The sequence below is a fragment of the Rhineura floridana genome, chromosome 2 (genome assembly GCF_030035675.1).
Source record: "Rhineura floridana isolate rRhiFlo1 chromosome 2, rRhiFlo1.hap2, whole genome shotgun sequence".
Classification (NCBI taxonomy): domain Eukaryota; kingdom Metazoa; phylum Chordata; class Lepidosauria; order Squamata; family Rhineuridae; genus Rhineura; species Rhineura floridana.
Genome location: NC_084481.1, coordinates 157,008,337 through 157,035,438, shown reverse-complemented (window position 1 = coordinate 157,035,438; position 27,102 = coordinate 157,008,337). Strand labels below are relative to the sequence as shown.

At 41.7% G+C, this 27,102-nt stretch overlaps 1 protein-coding gene and 1 long non-coding RNA gene across 8 annotated transcripts in view; one reads left to right on the top strand and one right to left on the bottom strand.

The window, feature by feature from the left end:
• Nucleotides 1-986: 986 nt before the first annotated feature.
• LOC133377264 (uncharacterized) lies at nt 987-13,934 on the bottom strand. Of its 3 annotated transcripts, XR_009760681.1 has the most exons (5): nt 13,709-13,934; nt 9,871-10,025; nt 9,089-9,140; nt 3,293-3,454; nt 992-1,782 (listed from the first exon to the last, which is right to left on the bottom strand). It is a non-coding gene; the product is annotated as an uncharacterized LOC133377264 (long non-coding RNA). The 3 variants fall into 3 exon arrangements; XR_009760680.1 differs by having other exon boundaries at nt 987-3,454; XR_009760682.1 differs by lacking the exon at nt 9,089-9,140 and having other exon boundaries at nt 987-3,454.
• A 131-nt stretch (nt 13,935-14,065) lies between these two features.
• Nucleotides 14,066-27,102, top strand: part of CKAP5 (cytoskeleton associated protein 5) — a 119,218-nt gene continuing 106,181 nt past the window's right edge. For 2 of the 5 annotated variants that reach the window (XM_061610914.1, XM_061610910.1), the window contains exon 1: nt 20,568-20,779. The gene's annotated coding sequence lies outside the window, so the exon portion shown is untranslated. Of the gene's footprint in view, nt 14,171-14,494; nt 14,639-16,871; nt 16,895-20,567; nt 20,780-27,102 lie in introns of those variants that run through there. The other 3 variants (XM_061610911.1, XM_061610912.1, XM_061610913.1) reach the window with 3 other exon arrangements.

Below are 27,102 nucleotides of genomic sequence, written 5' to 3'. Positions count from 1 at the left end.
TTGTAAGGCCTTTTATTGCACATTCCAGTCTCAAGACTATGTAATGACCTGCTTTTCTCAAACCCCTTCCCATTCCATTCCACCTCTAGCAGCTGTCATAATGGTTGCAGGGGGTTGGAAAAATGACATCTAGAGCTTTATTCCTGCTTGAGAAGTAAGCAATGATGAGATTCCTTTGACCAATGCTGCTGGTTATGGGGCTCTTCACTGCTGTGCAGCAGAAACAAAATCTCATTGCACTGGAGCTTTACAGAATGTGGAAAGTCAAGAAGTGGGGATAATCTCGAGCACAGATTGTAAAAATAACACCACCACCCCACGTCTGTCCTGAGCTAATGGCAGCAATTTCCTTGCATTCCTGTGTAATGGTTTTAGCATTCACTGGAGAGATTGGATTTTATTTCAAGTTGCTTAACCACTATGCTCAATATATTAGGGATTGATAATTTAATATAAATTTAGCTTTTCTTATTCACTCTACTGGGCTTTTGAGTTGTGAATCATAAATGTTACCCAAGCCTACTTCCTGAACAAACAGACCACGTGAAGGCTTGTCTCCTTTGAAGAGACAACTGCGGTGGGACCTGAGCAAACAGGGTCTATGAAACCTCATCTTTGAAGAAAAAGCTAATTTAGGATTTGGGTGAAAGCAGGGGAACGGGAATTAACTGGTAGAACTGTTACACATTTCTTGTTACATCACTGTCAAAGACTAATACCAGAAATGTCTGAAGGTCAAATCAGTAGCTCTCCTCTGGTATGGCAGGTATAGTGCCTACTAAGATCGCATGAAGCTTAGATTATTTTTGCTGGTAATTTAAATGTTTACAAATGTATTGTTTAGAATGTACACTTGTCTGCTTCCTGTTCTGTACACAGCTGTGCTTTCCCTTTTAGTTCAGAGTGTGTCCCTGTTTTCCAAAATACTAGTTGATCCCAGAATTATGAGTCATAAATCACACCAAAACAAAGTTTACAGTGCTTTACTATATTTCTAGAAGAGCAGATTCCAGTAATTCAAAACATGAAATGATTTGTTACAAATAAAACAACTTACAGAACAATGGCAAAGTACCTTATGAATTAAATCTGAAAACTAGTCTAATTTAAAAAGAGCAACTAACCAAAAGTTTCTAGCTTGTTTAGAAATTAATGTACATTGCTATCAGCCTGGCCCAGATTGTTTCTTGCTACCCACTGCACTGCTGGTATTGATGTAGGAGTAATCACTTTTAGTTCAGAAGTGATTATTTGGCCATTTCTGGCTCTGCTGTTTTAAATGGATAAAACTACAAATTAAAGCTTTAAACTTTGAATATTGAGTTCCCCTAAATGCCCTAAACTAGTTTTGTGGATTTGATGACACCTACAGCTGCATCCATAAATTGACACCCTTTGCCAAAAAAGGTTAAGATAACTCCACCCCATTTGCTGATGGTCAGCCTCATCTTAGCATTGTGCTTGGCATGACTTGTCTATTCAGCCTTGCAACTAGGGTTCCACAACTGTGGATGTACAATCACTTTCCCCCAAAGTTCAAATAATGTCAGTAAACCAGCTGTGTCTCCTTAGGTGTGGTGACATCCAAAACTGCTTTGAGTTTGAATGGGAGTAGTTTCATCTTCTGAAGGCAATCTAAAAATAATATTTTCAGCACTTGAAACATCAGTCTGCATTCATCTTCCATCTTAGATCTGTATTTCCTCAGCAAAGTAGCATAGAAATAGGCTGAAATACATGCCTCAGCATAAAAAGGTGGTGATCTCTCATGAAAGAAAGACACTAGGGATAAATAGTAATAGTAAACAATATATGGACGACGTGGAAGATATATAAACACTGGCACTAGAATACAATAAACATGGTTTCTATTCAGCAGGTCCCTGAAATGCAAATAAGTTGTGGCTTTAAAAGACCATAGAATTTCCTTCATTGGTCCTTTAAGAAGTATATGGTCAGTATTCACAAAGGGAAATAGCAGTGTAAAAGGCATTCACAGTTATCACTTCTGAAAATGCTCTTAATTGTCTAGACAGCCTTATGACCAGATGTGGAAGACATTTATTAAAATCATTTCACCTGCCTTTCTATCTACATGTGGGACCCTCATCTCATGACTTACTAAATTTTTGTGTGCTGCAAAAGGAGCACTTGTATCATTGGACTTTTCCTGACTGTGGTTAATAAGTTGATTTCTTGGGTATGAGAAGAGGAATGTATTTCTCACTCTTGAGAAAGCTTAATTTACTCCTCTACAACACATGACCATATTATAACTTTTTAAGCACTTAAAAAAACCCTGTTCACTCTTGATAGCCTGTATATAAATCTTGATATCAGTTCTATACCTTTTGTAAATCTCTTATTTTATTAAAAAAACTGAACTTCTGCTACTTAGGAATGCATATATTATCATCCAATGAGTTACAGATGGTTAGAAATAACTTTCCTAGCAGAGGAAGGAGAAGAATCTAAGGTGGTATTCAACTAAATTCTTGCACTAGTGGAATGACTTCAACTAGTGCAATGGTACTCCCCCCCCCGTGCGCACCCTGCACTATCTCCAAATCTGCTCTGGAGAAACCCCTAGAACAGATTTAGGGGCACATGGGGAGGGGAGAAGGAGAAAATGCTCTGTTGTAGAAGGAAAAATCATTGCACTGATTGAAAGTTTCACTTAACATAATATTGAATACAATCCCAAATAGCCTGATATTTAGCTGGTCCCATTCCCTAGCAGGGTGGATAAAAGTTTGTTGTTTTATAGGGAGTATGTTACTTCTACACCCACAAATGTGGGCTGTACAAACACAAGATACTGAATTGTGCTTTTAGGTTATATAAAAACTAATTACAAACCAATATGTTTTAATTATTATAACAGTTAGAATACATGTTTACTTAGGAAATTAAAGTATTTCAAAATAGGAAGCTTAATTTAAATCACTCCACCCTCTTCCCTAACCACCTGGACAATGGTACTCCAAGCATAAATTGAATGAATTTTTACCATATATTTCTAGATAGAAACTTTAGCAATTTAGAGTCACTTATAGTAATCCTTTTATGATGCTGGTTCATGAGTGTGAAATGAGGAACACCGAAGTGCTTATTTCAAAAAAGCAGAATTCAGCTGTAGGAGCCTTTTTAGACTGGCAATGGTCTATTCCAGATTGTCTAAAAAGGCTCATTGTTCTTGTGTATTGCTCTGTCATCCACAATCTGGCTGGAGAATGAAGTTCCGTTCATACTGCTTTAGTAATTTCCTCATAGTTAACAATGCTGTACCTACCAGGTATCAGGACAGTAAGGGTAATTACCAAACCACTTCACTTGGAGTAAACTGATTTGAGGATTGCTGCCAAGGAATCTTGAAGCTAGTGCCATCTTTTCATCTTCAGACATTGCTTTATTGTAAGATGGAGTTGAAAGTGACGTGGGCAACTGGTTGGGTCTGTAAGGCATTTGCAAGAATTGGAAGCAGAAAAATCCACATTTGTATCAGACCTGTCTTATGCTGAAAAAAGTTAAGTGCTAAACAGGTGAGGCATGTATCACTAATGTGATTTCACCGCATGGCCAGAAGTTCTCAAGATCGCTATTACACAAAATCAGCATTGCAACCTTCTTAAAACTATTAACTTTGGAATATCTGCAGCCTTATGTTCATATTAACGTAGAGGTTTTACTGTGTTGAACAGTTTACTTCCAATAACTGCACAGGATTCCAGTCTTAGCATGACACAGATGATCGCAAAACACATATATTTGTGAAAGGCTCATGCTACACTCAGAATTGCTGTATTAGCTTTGGTATGTCAGTCCGCATACAGATTTCAAATGCACAGCAAGATCCATGAAACAGGATAGTTGCTCTTCCTCACCCTTCTAGAAGCTAAGGGAGGCTCAGTACAGCTGAGAATTCTAAGCAGTTCAAGGGACAGTTAACCCTTGAAGGCTCACAGAAGTGTTTATTGTCTTATCAGTCATTCTTATCTGTTCTGCAAGTCACACTCATTTGTTAGCTGAAATGCTAACAGGTAGGAATTGGTTACTTACTAACAATGTGCCTGCAACCCACCAGCCATGTCATAATCAACAGCTGATCAGGCAAAAATGCCAGCTCTTCATATCAAAAGTTTATTTGTTTCACCCATCTTGCTGAAACATGCCTTGGAAAGTGTGTGAACTTTTATCAGTTAAGTCTGGCTATTGGCATTCATTATGGTGGTGGCAGGGGGATATCCTTTATACAGAAACCTTTTTAGGAGCTGTTAATCATTGCCTGCCCTAGGGTAATGATGAGCAAGTGTTAGCTGCAGGGATAAATATGTTTTTAAAAAGAGTGGGAGCACAAAGATAGGTGGCTCACTTGTTAGTGGCTGCCATTGAGATCTATGGGATAAAGTCATAGGGGGCAAACCCTGCATCCCACTCGACAGTGGGATAAACGGCAGATTTAGTCCCTTCCCCATGATGTCTCCTTTACTTTTCTCATATAAGGAAATGTTGGCTATTATCTCTCACTGGAATTAAAGCACTGCATGTTATTTATTATAGAGAGAAGCAGCTAATGCTGATAGGAACATAAGAATGGGTGGGAGGAGAAAGCAGTACTACACCTTTCTTGGGCCCTGATGAACAATGATGACAGAAGTCAGGAAGTATGTTGCCTCTACTCCTGAGTAGCTTTTGGCTTAGAAGTAGTTGTGACCGTTCCTCACCATTTTCTCAGGTCTTTATTGGGACCAGCTAATTAGTCACAAAGGGAGTGAACAAGCTTTCCAGCTCCTCAAAATTCCTAATCAGAATATAAATAAGGATAACTTTTTCAGGATACGAAGTACTGTGCAAGGTTTCAAGTTCCTCAAAACTCTTTAGCAAGCTGGATGTTAAATAAACAATAAAATACAGTGGAGGGAGAGAAACAAACGCTGCTAGGCATGACACAAAAGCTGCATCCTGCAGTTTGCCTGAAGATGGAAGAGAGATGGTGTACATACAGCGCAATCCTCTGCATGTATATTCAGAAGTCTTCCTGAGTTTAATGGGACTTACTTCCAAGTAAGTGTGTGTATATGGTTGCAGTCTTTATTGGGCTGGGCTGCATTTCCTGCAAAAAGGACCTGGTTGCATCAGGCTACAGGGCAGTGAAACACAGAACCAAGTAACTGCAAGCTTTTAATATTTTCAAAGGGAAAACAACCATGCTTCTCTGTTCATATAGCCTTTATTTTATCCTCAAAACGTTTTGCACAAAGCACAGGCTAATCTAATTAGAAGCTATCCCTGAAGCTAGCACTGTGACATTCTATGGGACATACTCTCAGGATTGTTAGGACTGCATCTTTAGACTATGCAACATTTTAACACTATTTTGCCTTGTCAAAACGCTTTTTCATCATGTCCTCTCATCACTCTTCCTCATTTGCTTAATATCCACCGTGACAAAAGGCTTGCTTGTACTAGAGAGCTTGCTCATTTCTTTGTGCCCTTTTCATTGGTCTGAATGCTGTATTATTCTATTGTTACTTTTGGATTCCCCCCCACCCCACTTAATAATGGAACATGACTGCCTACATTTTTTTTAAGGTCTTGGGAGTCCACCTTCACTTCAGAGGGGGAGGGGGAAAGGTAAAGCAAGGCCTTGACAACAGCATCCATCATGACAAAAGAACCAGTCCACACTGATTTCACCCTTCTGTCCTGAATATAATCATTGTGATAGGAGACTTAAGATGTGGGGTCAGTCCAGCTTCTGTACTTAAAATTATGCTGGGAGGAAAATGGACCTCTCCTTTCCCCCTGTAAAATTTGGAGAGGGGGAGAGGTTAGTATATTCCCTACATTGACAAGACAGCTGATGTTCTGTGCCCTGCCCTGGAGGATCACTGTCTTTCCAACATGCCGCATTCTCATTATTTTAATTACAATTTAAAATTAAACTATTGGTCTATCATTCTTAAGACATCACTGACAGGCATGGAACTAATTAATGCTGGACCATGAAAACTGAAGCCTCTCGTCTCTTGATTGGCTACGCCGGGCTAGGGAATGTCTTTTGGTGAAGCTTCCATTGGACAACTTGCACTGTCACTCTAAAGTCTAAATGCCGCAAACTCAATTCAAGGCAGCAGAAAGGATTGCTCTTGAAAGGCTGGGAAGGAGAGAGTAGCGGGGGGGCGGCAATAACAGTCTTTTGGGCTTTGGATGTTTTATAGCAGAGATAGCTAACCTTTGACCATCCAGATGATATTGAATTAAAACTCCCATCATTCCTGACCATTGGTCATACTAGCTGGGTCTGACTGAAGGTGAAATCCAACAACATGATGGTGATTTCTCATATTACAGGTTAGCCAGTCTTTTATAGAGTTGCTTTTCTGTGTAGTTGTATTGACACAACAATACACTGCCCCTCCTTTTCCCCCACCCACAATTGGGCAGCCATGGAGAGTATAAACTCTTCTGTACTCTACTCTAGTTCTCTTCTGCCCACTTTCCATTTATTCCCTTGCTCAGAACAAGATGCATTTTGAATGTGTGCATTCATGCCCACATGACACAGCAGTTCTATAAAGGGAAAAGGGAATGGCGGCCTGAACTGCAGAGAAGGAAGAAAAGATAGCTGAGCAGAGTCACATGAGACTGAACTAGTGAGACATTAGTAAGTGATGCCCTGAGTGTAGGGATTCAGGAAAGCTATGAATTAAAATTAATGATAAAAATAATAAAGCATCAATCCAATAGAACTATCAGGTGGATCCACAGTTGGCTACATAATCATACTCAAAGAGTGCTTATCAATGGTTCCTTCTCAAACGGGGGGGAGGGGAGGTAACAAGCAGGGTACTGAAGGGCTCAGTCCTGGGCCCAGTGCTCTTCAACACTTTTATTAATTATTTGGATGAAGAGGGTGCAGGGAATGCTGATCAAATCTGCAAATGACACAAAATTAGGAGGGAAAGCTAATACCCTGGAGGACAAATTCAATGTGATCTGGATAGGCTGGAGCATTGGGCTGAAAACAACAGGGAAATTGAACATGGATAAGTGCAAAGTTCTACACCTAGGAAAAAGAAACCAAGTGCACAGTTAAAAGATAGGAGATACTTGGCTCAGCAATACCACATGCGAGAAGGGTGTTGGAATTGTTGATCACAAGCTTAATATGGGCCAAGAGTGTGATGTGGCTGCAAAAAATGGCAAATGCTATTTAAGGTTGCATTAACAGAAGTATAGTTTCCAAATTGTATGAAGTACTAGTTCCCCTCTATTTGGCACTGGTTAGGCCTCTTCTTGAGTACTGTTCTGGACACCCCACTTGAAGAAGGAAGCAGACAAACTGGAACAGGTTCAAAGGAGGGCAACAAGGATGATCAGGGGACTGGAAACAAAGCCCTATGAGGAGAGAACTGGGCATGCATAGCCTTGAGAAGAAAAGACTGAGGGGAGATATGATAGCACTCTTCACATACTTGAAAGGTTGTCACACAGGAGGGCCAGGATCTCTTCTTGATCATCCCAGAGTACAGAACACAAAATAATGGGCTCAAGTTACAGGAAGCCAGATCAACTGAATATTCAACTGAATATTCAACTGAATATCAGGAAAAACGTCCTTACTGTTAGAGTGGTATGACAACAGAACCAATTACCTAGGGAGGTGGTGGGTTCTCCAACACCGGAGGCCTTCAAGAGGCAGCTGGACAGCCACCTGTCTTTATGCTTTAATTTGGATTCCTGCATTGAATCGAAAGGGAGTTGGATTCGATGGCCTTATAAGCCCTTTTCAACTCTATGATTCTATGCACACTTGGCAGTAAGCCCCACAGAACCCAGTGGGACTTACTTCTGAGTAAACATGTAGAGACTCTTGTCATGCACTCAGTTTATCCCATTATGGAGCCTAAATTGTTCTGAAATAGACTTTTTTACGGTCTAATTAATTTGAAAATATATACTGTAGCCAAGTTAGATCTCGATCTCACAATAATTAATGGGAATTAGAAACATAGCTTTGTGTTTTTAGAACAGGACAGGGAGGGAAAACATATATGTATTTCTCTGCTGCCTAAAATTTCAAAATACATTTTTTTCCAGCACTGCTTTAAGGTGAGTTCAAATCACAACAGATCTTATGTATCAGTTAACATACACCAGTTTGTTCACATGGGGGGTAAAAAGTTGTGGTTATTTTCCCAGTCCTGTCTGTATTAAAACTGTTTGACTTTCTGTACTAATTAACTTGTAGCAGTTTCACACTCATCACAGTAGATCAGTTTACTGTTTAAATAATATTTGGGGAAATGGAAGAAGCCACTCTATTTAATAGTACTGTTATACTCACTTCACTTCTCTGAGTGGTGAGAAGTTTCAGGGGTGTAATGCTTACCAAAGTTTGATTGTACTTGGAAAGTTACTGGAGGCTTATGCCTTGCTGTAATATTTGTGTTTATATACATATATACAATTGCGCATAGGCGAGAGCATAGTTTCAACACTTAGGCTGTGTATATCATATATGATTTCCCCCAAAGAATCCTGGGAACAGTAATTTACCCCTCACAGAGCTGGTTCCCAGCGCCCTTAACACACGACAGTTCCCAGAATTATTTGGGGGAAATCATGTGCTTTAAATATATGTATGTACACAGACTCAGCCAGCCAAAGTTTATTGCTCCTACCAGGGCCAGTACCAGGGGGTGGCCAGGTCGGGCCCTGGCCGAGGACCCTTCCTTAGGATGGGAGGGTAGTGCTTCCATTCTGCGATCTGTGGAAGAGTCACCTCCTGACCCTGCTATGGATCGTAGAGAAAGAACGCCCGGGCACTTCCCCCCCATACAGTTAGTGTGATCCACGCGTGTCCCATCTACCTCTATCCCTCCTGTAAATGACATGTGTGCTGTGCACACATTCTGCCATCAGCCAAGATGGCGGCAGAGGTTTCCCTAAGGGGTCTTACATCCTTAATCCATTCAAGTGCCAGTAGGAGAGACATCAACTCTGCTGTCATTATTGATATCCAATTAGATAGCTGAAATCCCTTTTTAATCCCAAAGCAAGGGATACAATAAGATGCACTCACTTTGCTATCAGAGGAATCCCAGGAGCCATCCGTAAAAATCATACAACAAAGGCTGCACAGAGAAAAATGTATTCTAAAACCATGTTTTTAATACCCAAAGCTCCAGACTACTGAGACCCCAACTTACTAATGTGCACATCCACCAAAGGGAGAATCCATGACCAGCCATAATAAGAAATCAATTTCCTTGGAGTAAAACTGTTAATCATGCTATATTTCTTTAACAAACAAACAACTCGAACCACATGGGGAGTACGAAGCTTCAACTTCCTGAGATCACCAAATCCCCAGCATTCATCATATAAGCCACATAATGGACCTTCCTGGAAAGTGTGCAGTTTTTCCCATAACACAAGATCCAGGAAATCACGCTGTAAATCACATGGTCATTCTCCACTGGCTCCTTGTAAAACAGCACAAGGAGAAGTGACAAAGGCCCCATTGATTATAGGTCGGAGACGGAATGATTTCGAGTTGCTGTAATAAAGTGGAAGAAGCTGATGCATAGGCCTGACAGCCATAATCTAGCAAATGTCAAATTTATGCACAATAAAACATCAAAAGAATCTTCCTATCCACTCCCCATGTACTTCCAGAAACAACCCTTAGCATATTTAACCTAACTTTACTTTTACGGTGCACAGAATCAAGATGTGCTTTCCATGTTAATTTATTATCAAAATTTACTCCAAGAACCTTAAAACTTGGTACCAATTGGATTCTTCCCCCATACAAATGCAAATTGATGGGCGTAGAAAACCTCTGTTGAGAAAAAAACATACCTACAGTTTTGCTTCGGGAAAACCAAAAGCCCCAAGGATTACACCAGCTTTGCAATTCACTCAAAGCCACATTAAGGTGGGATTCAGCAGCCTGAAGACATCTTCTTCAAACCCATAGTGCGCAATCATTGCCATACAAACTAACAGCAACCCCACTGGGAATAACAAAAGGAATATAATTAATCCTAACTTTTAAAAGATGGGGCTTACACTAGGGCTGTGGAGTCTGTATGCTTCGAGTCCGACCCCAACCCCTCTATTTTTCTACTGTCCAACTCCAACTCCTTCATAAATGGCAAATGTATATTAATTTTTCTACTGTCTGACTCCATCACTCTTCATAAATGGCAAATGTATATTAATGTATTAATATTAATAAATTAATATTATTAAAATATTAATTTTATTTTGAAGTCGGAGTCAGTACATTTCTATTGACTCCGACTCCACCCAAAATTGCTTCCGACTCCGACTCCACAGCCCTGGCTTACACTCCCCTGGGGAATACCATTATCCATGAAACGGGCCTTGGATAAAATTGAACCCACCCAGACTCGCAATTTCTGGCCTTGCAAAAAATCATAGAATCATAGAACAGTAGAGTTGGAAGGGGCCTACAAGGCCATCAAGTCCAACTGCCTGCTGAATGCAGGAATCCAAATCTCGCAATCACCAAAAAATTCCAACCCATAAACCCAATTGAAACAATGTATAAATCAGGCCATCTTTCTAAACCATGTCATAAGCCTTTTCAATATCAAGGAAAACAGCTACTAAGGAAACGTCTGTTTCCAATCGAATGACATGATCCATAGCATGTCGACCACTATGAAAGCCACTTGGTACTGGCGTCAAGATGCTACGCCTCTCCAAAAAAGCCACCAACTAACATTGATCATAAACTCCATAATTTTGCATGTACAAGAAGTGCAATAGGCCAATAGGACGCAGGATTAGACAAAATCTTCCCTGGTTTACTAATAGGAACAACAATTGCATGTTTCCAACCTTCAGACAGTGTTCCTAAGTTTCCAAACCAGATTAGAGAAAGTAAGAAGTATTAGCAAACACTCTCTAGGTAAATGTCAAAGCATTTTGTATCCTATATTATCTTCCCCAGAAGTATTCTTACTTCTGTTTAATGCGGTTTCCATTTCCCAACAAAAAAAAATCCATATTCAAAGAGTCTTCATCATTTGGTGACCAATCAGTTAAAATATCCTTATTTAAGAAAGACCCTCTGCCGTAGTTTAAGTCTCTAACTAATTATTGATACTACAGACCTTTTGAAATACCTCTGACAATACTTTAGCTTTCTTAACATTAGGAGTGCATACATCTCAATCAGTGACCAGAGCAGGAATATTCTTCCTCTGGCCATGGATACCACTCATTGCTCTCAGCTGGCGATACACCAATGATACTGGCTTATCCATAGTAAGATCACAACAGAAACATCGCCAACTACTTCTATTTGCACTCCTAAGTGTCCTTTTAACCAAGGCCTTACAGCATTTATACTTTATTAAATTTACTTCAGAAAATGAGCATCTAATCTTCCAAAAATCAGTTACATGCATGGATCACTCTATTACAATCCTCTGTCCACCAGGATACTACTGGACAATGTCTTTGTAGTGGTCTACACTTTGGAATAGCCAGAGAAGTAGCATCCAATAAGCCAGTCATAAATTTATTAAGAAATGTTTCATCATCTACTCCAATTAGAGTCAAGAAAGTCCAAACATTTTTCCTGAAATACCCAATTAGCCTTTTTATAGTTCCAAGAAGGGATCAAGCTTGTATCATCAATACAACCCTTTTCCTTATAAGTAATCATCATAGGAAAGTGATCACTTCCCAAATTACTTTCCTGAAAGACCTCCCATCCACGAGAAAGAGCAGTATCTCTGGAAACAATTCCTAAATCCAAACAAGACAGATGTCCAGTATATGAGTCAAAACAAGTAGGTGTTCCATCATTCAAAACAACCAAATCAGCATCATCACAAAAATCCTCCAAATATTTCTCATTACTATCAATATTCCTACTGCCCCGGGGAGAATTATGACTATTAAAATATCCACAGATAATACAAGGCCTCTTCTTCCCTTCTATGACACAACCCAATCCTTCCATATAAATAGAAAAGCAAGGATTATACACATTAACAATTCTTAAAATACAGTAGGGCCCCACTCATATGGCAGGTTATGTTCTGGACCCCTGTCGAAAAGCAAAAACTGCTGTAAAGTGGAACTCATTGAATAGAATGGCGCGCAATGCCCAAAAACCGCCGTAAAAGCGGAACAAGCGCCGTATGAGTGGGGCTTTAGTCTAATTGAGACCACAGCATTAGCGAAGCACCGTAAAGCGGGACCCTACTGTAGCAGAAGAGTTGACTAAAGGAACATCCGCTGCAAGATATTCAAAAGCCGTTTCTTTCATAGCTAGCTCTACCAAACCCAAGGCTTTCCATATAAAGATTGCTATACCTCCACCTACTCCATTAACTCAATCTCTACAGAGGGAAACATAACCCAATAACTTAAAATCTAAGAGCTCAAATAACCAAATTTCTTGAATACAAATCAAATCAGGCAATACATACAAAAAGGAAAGGAGATGTTTCAGCTCCTGGCCATGGGCAATTAAACTATGAGCATTCCAACTCCAGATCTCAATATCAGAACAATTAAACCTCAGGGCTTCCTAGTAATTCACAAATATGTTCCATAGTTAAAAATCCTCCACTCCCAAAAACCTTCCAGCAGCCTTCAAAGTAATCAACATTTTTTCAGTTTTTTCCTGTCTTTGGGCTGCATAGTTAATCACTTCTACCATAAAAGCTACAAGATGCTCCTTCTTAACAAGCAAAAGGTCAGTATCTTCCACCCTCTTCCCTGACATAGATATTGGTCAACCACCTGGGAAGCTAAAAAGCCAGCAGCAACTTTATTCTGCTCTTATAACACCCAACAGCTGCTGCATAGGAAATCCCCATCTTTACTCTCATGGCTTGAATATCCCAGGGCCTCTGAGCTGCTGGACAACCCCAAAACATGGGACTATGAGCTTCCCCACAATCACAACATATTAGAGTGAAAGAAATGTCACAATGATCAAATGAGCGAGGACTGCCATACTTTCCGACACACTGCAGCCACATGTCCAAAAGCCTGGCATTGAAAACATCAAAGGGGAGGAAGAATATAAGGTCTAACCCTGAAAGCCTGATGTCTGACAAATACACGCTCTGGGAGATACTGTCCTGTAATAGAAAAAAGAACTGCAGTAGAGGGGCAAGCCACACCATCATGGTGAAACATTAACCGCTTAACTTCAGTAACTCTTACCCCCCCAAAGGCCTCAGCAACATCCAATGGAACTCCTAATACAACTCCCTGTTTCTCTGCCAGAAAGCGAGGCAGTTTACAACATACTTTAATTTTCCCTAAGGTCCTAAGATTTAACACTTTATCAGCCTATTCCTTGCTCTTACATTCCATTAATAAATCACCTCCTTGCATACATCACACCTGAATTATATCTTCATCAGCTTTCTTTAGCCACTCTGCCAACTTGACCGAGTTTATATCTCTTACTTTTCTATCCTGTGCAACTGACTTAATCACAACAAAATGTCCTGGCTCCTTCCTTCCTTCCCTGAGAGTAAAGTCAGCAACAGTATTCCCTCAGTCAGCTGTCCCCAATGTCGTCTTCTTGGCCTGAGCCCCTGCGTGCACTTCCTTGAGCCCCTCCTCCGAACGACCTTCTTTACTCTTCCTTACACTGGATGAGAGGATTTCTTCCTTCACACACACACAAACCACTCACCCTAAAAACAGCTTTGGCTCCCCCTACTCTAGTCCTTCCTAACTTTCCCAAAGACAGCCGGAGCCAGGCACTCCCACTGAAAGAAAAACTGAACTCTGCCAACTGGTCTTGCGCCCTTCTCGCCACCAAACCGCCTCACAGCCTTTCTCCTGCAGAACCACGCACTAAACCTCCTCACACAAATACATCCCTGGTTGAAGAGTTCCTTCCGCTTCTAGCAAATCCTTCTGCCAGCCCCTTTTTGGCAGGTTGCCGCTAAAAGCGGCCGTCTCTAATAGGAACGGAGGCGCAGCTGCCAGATTCAAACCGCCCAATAACATACCAGATTAGCAATAAGGACTGGTTTAGCGTCAACCAATGGGGAGCAAGGATATTGGGAGGGGGTAGCCTGCGTCGGTGATTTCAAACCCCATTTAGGAGCGGCCCAAGCTTTATCTTGCCGCTTGGCTGATCGTGGCCTAGGTAAGTGGCCTCGCCTGCAGGAGAAGTTCTATTAGGTGGTGTGCGGAAAGGGGCTGGGCGTGGGTTTGGGCGATGATGGCTGGGATGCAGACTGTGAAGAAAGACCGTTCCTATGAGATAGGGGGGCTCGTTAGTACTTCCATTCCGGTTCTCCAGTTGCTCCTCTCTACGGGCTGCAAAACACAAGCTGGCCCTGACCCCGCCCCCCGTACTGTTAAATCATGCGGAGACCCACCCCCCCTGAGGAATGCTGAAGGTCCTCCGCTGGTCTCCAAGCAGGCCGTAAAAGGAGCCATTGCTACCTGTCTACTCGGAGATGTGACAGCGGAATTGGGCTTTCTCCTTCATTCATTCCTCTATACGTTGCTGAGAGCTACAGATCCTGCTCCAACGTTTTGGAGGCCCCTCAGAAACTGCTATCCAGTGGACTTCCCACCGACCCCACTCCGAAACCTAGCCTCTTACTAGGTGAGGTACCTCCCCTTCACCCTTGGGTCGAAAGGGAGGCACTGGACAGTGAAGGTTGCTTACAGCCCCTGCCAAGCACCTCCCCCCAAGCAGGCAGTGAAGGCTGCTGACAGCACTAGTACCACTCGCTACTAGGAAAACTGCCTTGTACTGAATCAGAGCAATGGTCCCTAACAGCAGAGTTCAGCAGGAGGCTCTCCAGGACCTACTTAGCAATGTAGATTTTTGAACCTGGGATCTTTTTCATGCAGAGCAGATGCACTACCACTGAGTTACTGCCATTGCTGCTAGCTCATTTGCCCAGTGGCACTGGTGACTAGAAACAACACCTGCTGGTCTGTCCTCTCCCTCTTGGTGCTGCTGCTGCTTGCACCCATCACTGCTTGCTGATATGTGAGTGGGCAAGCAGACAGCAGAGGCTTCTATCTGCTTCTCTTATGGAGGCAGAGGGGCCATTACAGCAGTGGTGTTCCCAAAGTCACTTGTATGCGCACACACACTGATAGAAGGGGAGAGGAGCATAAATTTAATATCTTCAAGAGGGGACCAATCCTATTGTGCAAGGGATACTTATGTGGGCAGGTTGTGGGTCAGTAGTGGCCTCTTCTGGGGCTTTAACAGCTGTTAAAGGATGCTAGCCCTGGGCAGTGACTTCCCCAAAAAGCAGTGGAATCCATGATCCCTGCTTGCTCACCTGACCACCCATGAGCTAGTGAACAGTGATAATGGCTAGGGGCCACCACTGTGCTTCTGACAGCCATTGAGCAAGCCTTATCTTTTTCTAGTTGACATTACTACTCACGCTTGCATCAGTGATAGGAAGGGAAACAAGGCACAGGGATGTTTCTCTGCTCCTGTCATGGAAAAGTTGCTGCACACCCTAAATATGTGGTAGGATGGATAGGCCCAGTCCTTTTGTTTGCACCACAATCAGCTGTGGTTCCTTTTCTTCCCTCTTCTCTTGTGCCAGCTGTTCATCACCTGCCTGTTCCTCATGAGTAGTGACAATTGCTAATGGCAGCAGGTATTGCCAAGAAAAAGAGGGCAGGTGTGCTGACATCAGCAGCTGCTGTTTCTAGACACCATTGGTGCTCACTTGCTCAGTGCACTAGTGAGCAGCAATGGTGACCTGTAGTACCAGCTGCCATCACTTGCTCGTGCTACTAGGTCAGCTGTCATCTTTTTTTTTTTTTTGCAGTGGTAGTTGCTGCTGCCTGTTTGCTCAGGTGAATGATGGTAGAGGCAGCAAGGAACAGCTTCCATTCCCTTCCCTCTGATCCAAAAGTGAGAAATGGTGAATCTAGTAAGAGAAAGATAATGGTCCACTGAACAGCAAATTGATATTTGCCCACTAAACCTGGAGCTGGCTCTGGTGTGCAGTAGAGAAACTTAAGAGTTTTTCTGGGAGAGATTTTCACTCCAGGAGTCCTTAAATCCAAACCATTTGCTGTGAGTTTCTACACCTAGAATAGTGTTTTATAAATATAGCTAGCTATGATAGATTTGCTTGGCACTTATGCCTTCTATAAAGTGGACTGCACACTAGTACTTATTGTGGGTAATATATATAAGCACACACCTAGGAGATACCCCATTTGAAAAGACCTACTGGATCAGACCAAAGATCCATGTAATCCAGTGTTTTCCTTCTTTATACCTCTGGGAAGCTGGCCCTGATGGTTTTTTAACGTTAATTGGGAAAGAGCTTTAGCTCCTTCAGTTGAGATATTGGTATTTGTGATATGTGAGTATTCATCATATATGCAGAAAGATCTTCATAAGACTACTCTTGACCAGAGAAGGCAGTATTTCTTTTGTAGAGGCAGAGATGTTTTTTAAAATGTTGGTAGCTGCTGCGTCCCAAGGAGAAACCCTAGGCATCTGTGCACTTAAATATTTAATTCTGATATTTTAAAATCAAATTATTTTGGTTCTCCATACAGAGGACCAGCTATTAAAACATTAAATCTGCTTTGGGCCTTTCCCTGGGCCCTTTCCCTGTGCTGAAAGCTGCTTTCATTATGGTTGCTAAGTGCACTTTATTCCAGAACTTGGAAGTCAATAGAACATAATGGAACTGTTATTTCAGAATATGCTTGTTCCTTAACACTCTCTAGAACTTGCTACAACTTGAAAATGTCTTGCTTTCATATCCCTACCTATCCACTACTGCTACTGTAGACTCATAGACTGCATTGCTTCTAACAGCGACTTCTTTACAGCCTGGTAATTTTTCTACAAGTCTGCAATCTACTGGTAGGTACCTCACCCATCATTTAGAATAATTAACTGAAAATCCTGAATAGATTTGTGGGTTTGGACCTGACACATTTGCTTGAAAACTCTTGATACAGTGTTACACTTCCACACTTACAAGTAGATTATCAATTGCTGTTTGAAAATGTTTCATCTGAATTTGGTTGTATTTCACTGACAGGCTACAAATACAGTGAAAAAGCATTTTACTCTAATGAAGCAAAAATGTGGTCAATATGTACAAGGATATTCTTCTGCATCAAGTTAAATTAGGTTATGTCCTATTCTGTTTTTAATTTTACAAAGTTAGACTTCATCACTTATTATTCTGTGTTGTCCCATGCACAAATATCAAATGAATTATTTCTGTTTAAGAAGAATATTGTGATGCTGTATGTGGGACTGCTTGCTGGTAGTGTTAATCATGGTTTAATAGTGGTAAGTGACCAGGATGGTCAAGGGTGCATTCCCCCCCAAAACTGTTATAATCCTTTTAATCTCATTCTTTTAAGACATTTACTAGTTTTATTTATTTATTTATTTACTACAAGCCTTTCCTTCAGGGACTTCAGGGCAGCATACATGACTCTCCCCTGCATGTTATTCTCTCAACTATGCTGTGAGGTAAATAAGTCTGAGTGATCGTGACTGGCCCAAGGTCACTCACTGAGCTTTATGGCTGAGTGGGGATTTTGAACCCTGGTCTCCTAGTCTGACAGTCTGACATTCTAACCACTACACCATTGTTGTTGTTGTTATATGCCTTCAAGTCGATTATGACTTATGACGACCCTATGAATCGGTGACCTCCAATAAACCACCTTGTTCAGATCTTGTAAGTTCAGGTCTGTGGCTTCCTTTATGGAATCAATCCATTTCTTGTTTGGCCTTCCTCTTTTTCTACTCCCTTCTGTTTTTCCCAGCATTATTGTCTTTTCTAGTGAATCATGTCTTCTCATGATGTGTCCAAAGTATGATAACCTCAGTTTCATCATTTTAGCTTCTAGTGACAGTTCTGGTTTAATTTGTTCTAACACCCAATTATTTGTCTTTTTCACAGTCCATGGTATCTGCAAAGCTCTCCTCCAACATCACATTTCAGATGAGCTGATTTTTCTCTTCTCCACTTTTTTCACTCTGCAACTTTCACATCCATACAGAGAGATTGGGAATACCATGGTCTGAATGATCCTGACTTTAGTGTTCAGTGGTACATCTTTGCATGTGAGGAACTTTTCTAGTTCTCTCATAGCTGCCCTCCCTAGTCCTAGCCTTCTGATTTCTTGACTCTTGTCTCCATTTTGGTTAATGACTGTGCCAAGTATTGATAATCCTTGACAAGTTCAATGTCCTCGTTGTCAACTGTTACATGAATCTTCTGTTATTACTTTAGTCTTCTTGATGTTCAGCTGTAGTCCACCTTTTGTGTTTTCCTCTTTAACTTTCATCAGCATTTGTTTCAAATCATTACTGGTTTCTGCTAGTAATATGGTATCCGTCTGCATATCTTAAATTATTGATATTTCTCCCTCTAATTTTCACACCTTCATCTTGGTCCAATCCCACTTTTTTCATGATCTACACCGTCAAAGGGTTTGCTATAATCTATAAACCGCAGGATGGTTTCCTTCTGAAATTCCTTGGTCCGTTCCATTATCCAACTTATGTTTATGATATGATCTCTGGTACCTCTTCCCTTTCTAAATCCAGCTTGGACGTCTGGCACTTCTTGCTCCATATATGGTAAGAGATTCAGAGGAAGGCAATGGTAAACCATCTTTGAATACCTCTTACCATGAAAACCCTATGAATAGACTATCCAAAATGCAACCACTACACCATAGTGACTCATAAAGGTGAAATGGTCTATTCAGAGAATGCCAACATAATGAATATAAACAAATTGTGGCCTTGCTAAATGCTTTTGCGGTGGTAAATACTGTTTCTTTCAACTTTCTTGATACTGATTTGTATCATTGACTTTGTTTCCACTTGGTAAATTCTTGTTAAAAAGGAAATCATGGATACACAGAACTGGAATGAGTTTCAGAAACATGGGAAAACCACTAAGGTTAAATATATTGTTATGGGTTTGGGGTTGAGATGGATAATTTCTGAGTCCCCTTCCAGCCTCTGATTTGGAATCCTGTACCTGGGGGTGAGAAACCCACTCTGCTGGTCAGATGAGTTTCTTTTGTTAATCTAATAGAGTGGCCAGGTGGGTTAATGGGTCTATCAGGTGGACATGAGCAGAGAGATCCTTTTGTCATTGAAACTCTTCAGGAGATCCTCCCTCCCCCTCCTGGGGCTGAGGAGAGGCTTGTGTTTTTAGCGTGTCTGAGAAAGGCTGTGACTGGACATGGCTTTGGGATGCCTCCTGTAACCCTGATAGAAAAGCTGGATATTGGACTACTGATGACTTGAATCCCTCCATCCTAAGCTCAGGTTGGAATGTGTGTAAATAAACCATATTTCATAAAGACACCACAGTCTCCTCTGACCTTTCCAAGGAAACCAAACCCTGGATGAGCTCAGGGACCCTGGCTGTCCCTGTTTTCTCTTGATTTGCATGTTTTTAAAAATCTTGATTGAGGTGCTGCACACTTACTGCTGTGTACTGCAGAGTCAGAGGCCCTAAAACTTAATTCTTGTGACAATGACCGAGACTACAATCTAGTACATGCCTACTCAGAAGTAAATTCCATTGGGTTCAATGAAGTTACTCCCAAGTATGTGTATATTGGATTGCAGCCCTAATTACTAATTTTAGTACTATGTTTTTACTCAAGCTATGAAATGCCACTACATGGTTGTTGCCGTATTCATCCTTAGTTGGTGTTAGGATCACTAGTTTCATTTTGCTGTTGTTGGCGGGAGCATTTCAACACAACGGTGCATGTGTAAGCCTTTCATTCTGTTTCTGTGGTTAGGGATTCTAAAACGGTAGGAAAACCAAGCTTTGCATATCATATAAATCTTGCGTGGATCGCATATCATTAAGCAGTGCTACAAGTCTCTCATCAGTTAAAGGAGTCGCTTGAACAGAGCCCTGAACTTGAGGAAAATACTGCTCTTTCGATAGCTTGCTAAGGCAAGATGTAGTCAGTTACTCTGAGGGAGATGGGACTGCGGAAGGCTTCAGCGGACACAACTGAAGCTCCATTCATCGTTACAGTTCTTGTTGCTTAGCAGGACGGCGGTGCAATATCTTACCAAGGATGTTTGTTCGAAAGTAGGTGGAGGAGGCCGTTTTTCTTCTCTGTATGGTTATGGATTATGTTTTGAGGCACTGTTTTGTCAGGTTTTATTTCCGATGCCTTCTACAGCATTCCGTCGGGTTATTCCCTCCGCCGATCCTTAAGACGTAGGATACGCGGCCGCGTCTTCAGGAGCTAAACTGAAGGCACGCTCCGCCTGCCTAGCCAGTCTGAGAACATTCAAGCAGGCGAATGGCCTTCCTGGGCAGGCCCCTTGTTCCAAGAACTCGTTTGCGCCTGAGAGGAAAATCCGGCGTGACAACTTAGGGTGGGGGCCGTCCATGGTCCTGTCTCCTTCGCAACGTGGGAAAGCTCCGAAAGACCTCCCACTTTTTCTCTGATCGGGGGTGGGGGCAGCGAAGGGGGCGGAGTGCGCGCATGGTCTGTCCTGGGCGGGAGTCCCTGCCTTTGTTTGTCACGTGGCCCTTCTCTCAGGTGCGGCGGGAGGCGGCGGTTGGTGTCTCCGGCTGCAAAGCGCCCCGCCCTCGGAAGAAGCGCCTCCTCTGCTGGTCAGAGATGCGGTTACCCGTTCGCTCCTACTGCTAAGCCGGGCCGCCGTTGCTGGGCAAGCGGGAGTCGGGCCTTGTCCGGCCTAGAAAAAGCGACGTTGTCCGGCGTTCTCTCTAAGGTAGGGCAGCGGCATTCGTGCTAAGGCCTAAAACACGAGAGTTAAGGCCAGCGGGGGCGGGCGACTGGCATAAACAATGCCGAGGGAGCGGCCTGCTGCGTTGGGCGTCCAAGTCGAGTGGCCAAGCTTTGCCGGGGAGCGGCTCTCGACCCGTCTGACAGGCGTCGCCGGCCCATCAGTTGTGCTCGGGTGTGTCGATGTCAACCGACTCGGAGCTGCAGCAACGGGCGGGGGGTGATGTGACCCTGCTTGGCGTAGAGCGGGAAACTGTGTCTTGGGAGCTCTGGGTATTCTTCTGCCAGTCCTATCGCTGGGGTGGGAAACGTCCTGGACTGTGCGTTGTAGGTACAGGCTGGAAAAGGTTTCGTTGATAAGGAAGAGATTCCGAGCATCTCTTGAGATTCCCCCATATCGGCATGGAAGACACTGGGGTGGGATGGGCTCGGGATCGTCGCGAATGAAGGCCTGAAGGATCTAGCACTTGAGCGCTTGAATGGAGGTTTTAGGTTGCGCTGTTCTACTCTGTTCACAATAACGCTGGCCTAGTTTCAGGTTTTTTCCTATCCTAGGTTGAATGTTTGCTTCTTAAGCTTCAAAGGATATTTTCCTTTTGGGGCGGCTAACTTTTCGCTGTCCAGATGTTGCTTGACTAAACTCCCACTAGAAATCAAGCAGGCACTGAACCTCTTACGTTTCAGGGGCCAAGATAAAAAGGTTTCACTTCGGAAGTCCTTTACACTATGAACTTGTCTATTATCGGATGTTTTAACTTATGTTTTAGATTCTGTATATTATGTTTTTACTCTTTCCTGTAACCTGCTTTGAGACATGAAGTAAAAAGTGGGGTATAGATTAAGATAAATAAATAATCCCTGACTGTTGACCATGCTGGCTCAAATCCAGCAACATGTAGAGGGTTGCAAATTCGCCACACCTGTTTTAAACCTTTTGTATCCATTGTGTTTTGTGCAGGGGTTTTCTAATAAACAAAAAGGGATTTCATAAATAAACAAAAAAGTCAGTAACATTTGTGCATTGATGTTAATGCTATGGAAAGCCCCAATACAGTACTGCCGATGTGAAATGTATGAGCAAGATGCAAGACTACACCATTAGTTAGATTTTAGAAAATAAGATGCTTGTGGAGAGCAGATTTCAGTTTCACTAGAACAGCTCTCTTGAGCTCCATCTAGCATAGCAAATGGGCAGAGATGATGGGAGTTGTTCAACATCTGGAGGACCATAGGTTCCCCACCCTATTTTCTGACTTCCTTATAAAACCTAACAAGAGTGGGCCTGACTGCTCCTGAATGCAGATGTGGTCGTGCTGAACAAATTGTAATCACATCTTCTTACGAAATAAAAAAAAGCAGTGGGAAGACTAAATAAGCAGAGTGGCAACTCACAGGCATGTGGACCTAGTGTTTATCTCAGTCGTGCTCTTGTAAACAGATCAGCTTGCTTCTGAACATGGTGGGAAAGTTCCTGTCTTGTGTTTCTCTTTATAAAAAGCTTCCCTGGGATGTATTTTATTGCAAATTGGTGCAAAGCTTTTGCATTATTTTAGATTATCTTGATGGATTAAAAATTATTGTACAGAGTTTTGGAGATAGTTCTGAACAACCTTTTAAACAGCTTGTAAGTACTTCCAAGATTTATAGAGAAATCTATAAATGTTCACCCAGAAGCAAGTCCCGCTGCTTCAGTTATATGCCCCAGATGCCCCAGTCATATTCACAGTTGGTAGCAAGCCCCACTGGGCACAGTGTGACTAGCTTCTGACAAAACATTTATAAGATTGCATGCAGTTTAACTGTATCTTCCAGGAAACTTTGATTGCTGATACTCTTCTATATTTAAAACAGCAACTGCTATACTTTAGAATACTTGAAATGACCCAGCCAAATTTAAACACTTATAAGTCCTGTTACCTTACAGAAAGTTAATCTTGTGTTAATTCAGCCATTGAAATCAAGAAAGCATGAAGGTGTTGGATCATGCCTGCCATGAATGACACCTCTAGCTGGATCCCAAAGAAATACTTTGAAATAAATCTCACAAGTTTCGATGCAGCGTACTCTGAAGTATATATAGGATTTTAACAAGATACTTTGGATCACATTGTGCAGTTAAAACACAAATATTCAATTTTGTACAATTCTAAAGTTTGAAAGCTTTTATCGCTTGTATTCTCAATGCAGCTTCTGTGAAAAGAAACTTTTTGAGATGGCTTGATTGTGCTGTAAATTGAAGCTTTGCACTGAGGCTTGCTGTGGATGAGGGGAGAGACCCATGACACTGAGAAACAGTAGGGTGTGCTGGGTAAAGGAGGTTTATTATTCAAAGTCTAATTTCAACTTTCAGCTCACCATGTTTGTTAGGTGGTCTAGAAAAGTACAGTTTTTCTTCCAAACAGATGTCACAGAGTAGTTAGAAATCTAGATGCAAGTACACTGTAAATAGAAAACAAGGAAGGGAGTGGAATGAATGGGATTGATCTTCATTTGCTTTATCTTGTAAAGCTACAGGTGAAGTTTTGCAAATAGGATTGGCAAGGAAGCTTTATTAAAAATTAATCTGAGGTTTTACTTCTAAGTGAAACCTTGAGCATGGCTTTTCCTTGGTTGCAGCAAAACAATAGTAACTTGTGGAATAACTTGTGCACTGGTAACCTCCAGGCTGGATTACTGTAATGCATTCTGTATGGGGCTGCCCTTGAGGTTGGTCCAGAAGCTGCAGCTTGTGAAGAACGTGGTGGCGTGCTCACTGAGGCAGGATATCACCAACATGTCACCCCGCTGCTGAAAGAATTGCGCTGGCTGCCCATTAGCTACTGGGCCAAGTTCAAGGTGCTGGTTTACCCCTTGTGGGTGCTCCTTGATGAGTGGAGGGAGCTCCAGGGGTGGGGAGTGTGTAGTTTTGCCCAACCTTTTGGTGAGAGCATTTGTTGAGGAGATAGCAGAGGAAGTGGGAGTGATGCTGCTACCTGTACACCCATGCTTGTGTATTTGTATGGTGGGGCTGGTTGTGTCTGTGCTTTGATCTGCTGGCAGTTATTGTGATTATTATGTTAGTTGTTTTTGTTTATATTAACATTTAAGAAGATCTTTTAAAATGTTTTGTATTGCTTTAAATGTACAATCTTTTTATTGTATTTGTGATTTTTTATTATACTGTAAACTACTTTGAGGCTTCTTTGAAGTATGAAGCGATATACTAAATAAATAAATACATATATACTCGGTCGATCACTGCACTCTGCAGGTGAGGGCCTCTTACCATGAGGTCTGTTCTGCACATCACAGGAAGCAGACCTTTAGTGTTGTGACACCTACCCCTTCGAGTTTCCTCCCCTTAAATATTAGACCGGCGCCATCTTTTCAGAGCCTCCTGAAGACCTTCCTCTTTCAACAAGCCTGTTAAGTAGAGACCTTATCCCCGTCTGTGTCGTGTGTTGGAATTGCTTTTAAAGATGTGTTTAAATATTTTTTTAAAAGATGTTTTGAGACATTTCTAGAGTTTTGTCCCTTATTTGCTGCCCTTGGCTCCTCCTGCGAGGAAGGGCCATATAGAAATTTATTAAAAAATAAAAACAGGTAGTGATCCAAATATGACTTCAAAGGTAGCTATCATCTGTGTGTAACTGCAGTTCTATACATCCATCCCTAGTCACCCTTGGCTCTCCCTCTCCTTCCTTTGTTGTCTTCCCTATTGGCTCAATCTATATCTCACAAAACCGTTGTGCTGTAGGTTCACATGCTCACTTCATAACTGTTGTCCCAAATCAAGCAACCTATGGCTAGCGTTTCCAAACCAAACCATGATTTTGAAGATTGGGTTCATGACATCTGAACTAAGTCATTGTCTATCTTAGACAGTGGGTGGCTTTATGAAACTCTGTAAGGTGCCATGTACAGTATACCCATTGTACTATAGAAATGACTGATTCATCAAATGCCTGCTTCATGCTAGGATGATTGTCTGTATATATGTCTGTGAGCACACATGCTTTCAATTCTGGTTTCTGACAGTACTGATGCCATCTGTGTGCAGCAGCATGAACTGCCAGGCTTTAGACAAACTTCACCAGGACTTAAGTAACGCGGTGTGGCTGTCAGCATGGTTCCAATACTACCCCAGCTGCAACATAAGCCGCTTCCCAGCAGGTTGTTTGGTCAGGGAGTGGGAGGGAAAAGAGTCTCGTACCTTCCTAACCTGATTATCTGAATCTTTTGGAGTACAACCATGAAAACTGTCTGTGGTTGTGAGGGCAGCTTGCATGATGTCCCTTGGAAGTCAGGACAAACACTAGAGGGCATATCTCTGTAGCCAATCATATACTTTCTGAGCACTTGGATGCTTGTTTTAGTCTCCTGACTGGTCCTTTCCATTTGAGGCCAACAGGTGGGGGAAATGCGCAGGCTGGTTGGGGAAAAACTTTAAAAGTATTGTTTGCATTGTCGGAATAGTAAAAGGCCACAACTAAAAAAAACACACCCTTTAACCTGTGTTTTTCAACTGCTGTAGTGCTTCAGAGCAAAGCATATGTATTATTTTTAAATGTTGAAGTATAAGCTTTAGAAGAAATGAATAGCTTTTCATTCTGGCAGATAAGGAAACTGCCTCACATTTTGAAACTTGAATTAATGAACAGGTTGGTGCAAATAAGATACAGGTTTTTAAAAATATTAATGCTAACAGTTCATTCTGAAGACAGCAACCTATCCTGTTTTGTAAGGCATTTCAATGCCTAGTTCACTGTTGAAATCGTACAAGTACCAGGTGTTCTTATTGCACTTGTTCTTACAGTTCTAAGGGTCCCAGAAATCACTTTCTGCCACTGCCAGTAGGGGGAATTGCCCTACATAATATATTTACAGTGCCTTACAAAATTAATCCTACCCTTGACCAGTGCTTTCATATTACTGAATTACAAATGGTGCATTGTAGTTTTGTTCTGTATATTTTATTTTGAAACACTGAAACTCAAAATCAATTATTGTAAGGTTTTATGTTGGGAAATTTTTGTAAGAAACGTAAATTGAAACATGTTGCTTGCATATGTATTCAACCCCTGTGCTGTGGAAGCTCCCAGTTTACACAGATGAAAGAAATTGCCCTATCGAGGACAGATACCTTACCATTGGCCTCTATCTGTGAACCATTGAAGTTGCTGTCCCATTGTCAGGATAAAAACTGCACTGTTGAAGGATCATTGGTCTGGCTGTGGATCTGAAGGAAAGCATGAGAGTGCCCCAGCTGTGATGTGGGAAAAGGTTTTGTGATCAGATGAGACCAAGATAGAGCTTTTCAGCCAAAACTCATAGCGCTATGTGTAGTGCAAACCTAACACCTCAAGACACACAATCCCTACAGTGAAGTATGGTGGTGGCAGCATCATGCTGTGGGGATGCTTCTCATTGGGCATCTTGTTAAAATTGAAGGAAGAATGGTTGGAGCAAAATACAGGGAAATACTGCAAGACTATCTGCTTCAGTCCACTAAAAAATTGAAGCCTGGGAGGAAATTCACTTTTCAGCAGGACAGTGATCCCAAGCACAAGGACAAAGCAACATTGGAGTGGCTGAAGAACAAAAAGGCGAATGTCCTACAGTGGCCCAGTCAAAGTCCTGATCTCAATCCCATTGAGAATCTGTGGTGCTCTTTTAAAATTGCAGTCCACAAGCGACATCCAAGCAACCTGAATGATCTGGAGCAAATCTGCCAAGAATGGACCAAAACCACTGTGACACTTGACACTGTGTGCAAAGCTGGTACATACAGTACTTACCCCAAAAGACTTAAAGCTGTTACTGCAGCGAAAGGTGGCTCTACCAAATATTAATGTGTGGAGGTTGAATACTAATGCAAGCAACATGTTTCAGTTTTTTGTTGCTTACAAACGTTTCCCAACGTAAAACTAATGTCACCTTAATTAATTTTGAGTTTCAGTGTTTCAAAATAAAACAACATGCAGAATGAAATTACAGTGTACCATTTGTAATTAGTAATATGAGAGAGCATTGGTCAGGTGTCTGATTATTTTTGCAAGGCACTGTAATTAGTATAATGGGCAGATGCTTTTTGTAAATTAAAAACTGCTGAAGCAAATGGTCCTACATTTGTGACTGTTTAAAAAAAATGCAGCAAAAAAACCTGTCAGCAGCATTCCTGAGCTTTAACAAGTGACACCAGGGCTTTACTAGTTTATTGGCAATAAGATTTATTTATTTATTTATTTATTTATTTATTTATTTATTTATTATTTCAATTTATATACCGCCTTTTAGCAGAATAGCTCTCAGGGCGGTGAACAAACAAGA